This window comes from Pholcus phalangioides, unplaced genomic scaffold, assembly GCF_987345545.1.
Source record: "Pholcus phalangioides strain wild (caught in Gottingen) unplaced genomic scaffold, Ppha-v1.0 ptg000039l_1, whole genome shotgun sequence".
NCBI classification, from domain to species: Eukaryota; Metazoa; Arthropoda; class Arachnida; order Araneae; family Pholcidae; genus Pholcus; species Pholcus phalangioides.
Window position 1 is genome coordinate 8,656,570 of NW_028301625.1, and position 3,506 is coordinate 8,660,075.

Here is a 3,506-nt window from a genome sequence, read left to right on the forward strand (position 1 = left end):
AAAACCGAGACATTTTTGTAAAAAAGTCGAGACACCCAGAAAAACAGAAAAAACTGTCCTGGCAAATACTGACGTATGAAATTGAAGTGACGTATTGTCACTTCAATTTGACATTATTTCCAGTGAAAATTTTTTTTATTTTCTCCATATTTGCAACACATGAGTTGAAATTATTTAATTAATTTAATATTAATTAATTAAATATTAAAATATTATTTAAAGAGAGTTGAAGGACTTTGAAATATTTCTAGCAGTATTTCTCAAATTGCATAAACGATATTTTTTTTCGTGAAAAGCTTGCTACTTCTCACATTTGACAGATGGCTTTGACAAGTTCAAATTCAATGAATAGACTTTATTCAACTTTATGAATTGAGAATAACATTGATTTTTTCAAATAAAAAATGTGGACATGGCAATTTTCGTCAACATTTTCATGGTATATTCGTCGACATTTCAATCGAATGTCGACGAATCTTTGTGTGGAATATATTTAAGTAAAAATATATAATATGCCACAACCAAGTAAAAAATTAGTGAAGATAAACTACAGTATATAAGAGAAACATATTGGAATAATTTTAGTGATGAAAGACATGAATTGAGGAAAATAGAGACATGAAGGAAAACAGTATCACTGATTAAAAATGGTCAAATTATATCCAAAAAACAAATTTTATTACTTATAAAATACATGTATTTTCTTGAAATTTCGTAAATAAAAATTTCATTTATCTTCTTAAGCTCAAGACAAAATACTATAAAATTCTCATTATAAAAGTAGGAATGTTGAAACTAAAAAAAGTCTCTCATCTTAACGAAACTCTTCACCCTTTACGGTATCTATCATTAATAATACTCCTAAGGAGATAAGGACCACTCCACCAACCCCTATAACAAATAAAAGATAGTTATAAAATTTTAAATGAATAGAAACTGCAATAATTTTAATACAAACTAGCTTTCTCTGTGATACGGGATAAAAAGTTAACAGCACAATTTTTCGTCAAAGATTTTAACCAATAGAAAAAATAATTATTCTTTATCATGCTAAAATACAAAAAAGGGATAAATAAAAAAAAGCCTTTTCCTGAGTATGAAATCATCTAACACAATGTAACGTGAATGCAAAAATTTTAAATCCCTTTTCGATATTATTAATACTCCATTTTAATTACGTTTTATAGGCAATTACGTATGATTAGTAATGACGTAATGAATAGTAATACTAGAGTTATGTGTAAAAAGGTAACATACCCCAACAACAGCTTCCTTATTCATTTGTTCTTTTTGGTTTTTTTAAATCTCTCACTAATTTTTATCCACCTATCTATCATATACATATATATTATATAGGGTGTCCTGTAAGTTCTAATTCTGCTTTTATCTCATCAACTGTTCATTTTAGAGGTATGGTTCTAGTTTAAAAAATGCTCAAAATGTGTTCAAGAATCACCCTGCTCCAATTTATGGAGTGCAAATACAGGGTGTCATAAAATAATAAAATCTAAATTTTTATACAGTCCCTCTATCTCCCAATTAAAAAGTTGTTGCCCAGTTTCTCCAGAGGCAAAAAAAAGAATAATAATAATCATCCCATGTTTCTAAGTGTAATGTTTGTTGAGATATTTGAATTCAAAAAGGGAGAAAAATTGAGAAAGAAAAGCAGCATTATCCATTAGTTTATGCTTTTCTTTTCCAACTTTTCTCCGATTTTCGAATTCAAATATCTCAGCAAATATTGCTCTTAGAAACCATGAAATTTTTATTGTTGGCCTTATGAGATACAGGGCAAGAACTTTTTAATTTAAAGGTAGAAAACAAGGAAATCGTATGAAAATTTAGATTCTCTATTTTGTGACACACTGTATTTTCACTCTCAAAACTGGTACAGTGATTCCTGAAAACATTTTTGAGCATTTTTTAAATTAGAACCATACCTCTATGATGAACGGTTAATGAGATAAAGACTGCATTAGGACTAACAGGACACCCTGTATATAGTACATACACATACAATACAGTCTCTGTATATCAAACTTCTATTTAATACATTTTTCCCATATAAACATTTTTATCAAATTCTCAAATTTTCATTAATTCACTCAAAATTAAAAATTGTTCCTTTATAACAAATTTTTTGATGAAATAAAGCAACTTGTGATTACATGAAGACTCGACCGCTGTGTACAGCATGAACTTCACCTAATCTGCCAAACAAAAGAGGGTGACAGAAAAGCCCAAGTGGAGCATAAAACACCATAGCAACCTTGTCCTATCTCTAACTATTTTTGAGTTATGGTGGATAGAAAAATGCATCGAATCTGAAAAAACTAAATTTGTGAAGTTATCGAAAGCATTGCATGCAAACTAAGCATGTATTTGGAATTAACAGAAAAAATCCTATAAGGTGACATCATTTTCATAGAAATATCTGGATGAAATAGCAAGTTACAAGTGCTGAAAGGTAGGTGAAGTGCAAAACCAAATTGCCGCCAAAATCTGTAAGCACCAATTCCACAAACACCCTTCTAGCTACAATCTGTCCATTCCACCAGCTTTTGAAAAAGTCTACAGTAAACCATATCAGTGTTCTAGTTCAGGAGAAATTCAGCCTTTTATTTACAATTCATCACTGAAATTTGTGTTCGTCCAAGTAGGCATTTGAAAAATTTCGGTGACAATATAAATTTTGCATTTTGCCAATATCTCAGTGCTTGTTGCTTGCCATTAAATTTAGATATCCTAATGGGAATTATGTCATTTTTTTCTGTAAAATCAAATTGTTGACAAAATCTGTAACCGCCAGTTTCAAATGTTTGCTTCAGCGAATGCTGATTTCAGTGATGTAGGGTCAGGCGGGGTAATTGGAAACAAAACAGCTGCTAGCAATTTAGTGGCTTTTATTCAAATCTTGCAGAGACAATGTTAAGTTGATTGTTATTGTTGACACAGCCCTAAGCCAATTCTCACCTCTTTGGTAGAAGTTGATTGAGCCCAGGTAACAGCTGATAGTTAACAACAAACAAAATTCTGTTGCACGTTTATTTTGTTTTTTAAGTTTTGCTTCCCCACCTGCTGCTACAAAAACGGAAGGGTAAAATTACTGTTGTTATATGTTTAGTGTACAGTCACAACTTCATGCAGTTTTTTTTCCATCTTTCTGGTGACCCATCTATCCTGTTTTCAATTACCCCAAAATTTTGAGAGAGTGGGGTAATAAGAAACAGTTTTATTTACTTCTTATTTACATTATTTTTGCTATTTGATATTACTTTACTACTTAATTTGTATTACTTTATATTTTACTTGTTACCTACAGTTTCACTGCTGTTTATTTACTTGAAATTTAATTGTTGTAAGAGTCCTTGATGTTATTTGATGTGGAGTTGAAGTAATATGTTTCCTTTGTCTTAAAAGAAATAAAATGCCACGAAATTATAAGAAAAAGATGGTCCCTTGAAGATCTGCAGTATTTGATGTGATGAACAAAAATATGACTTACC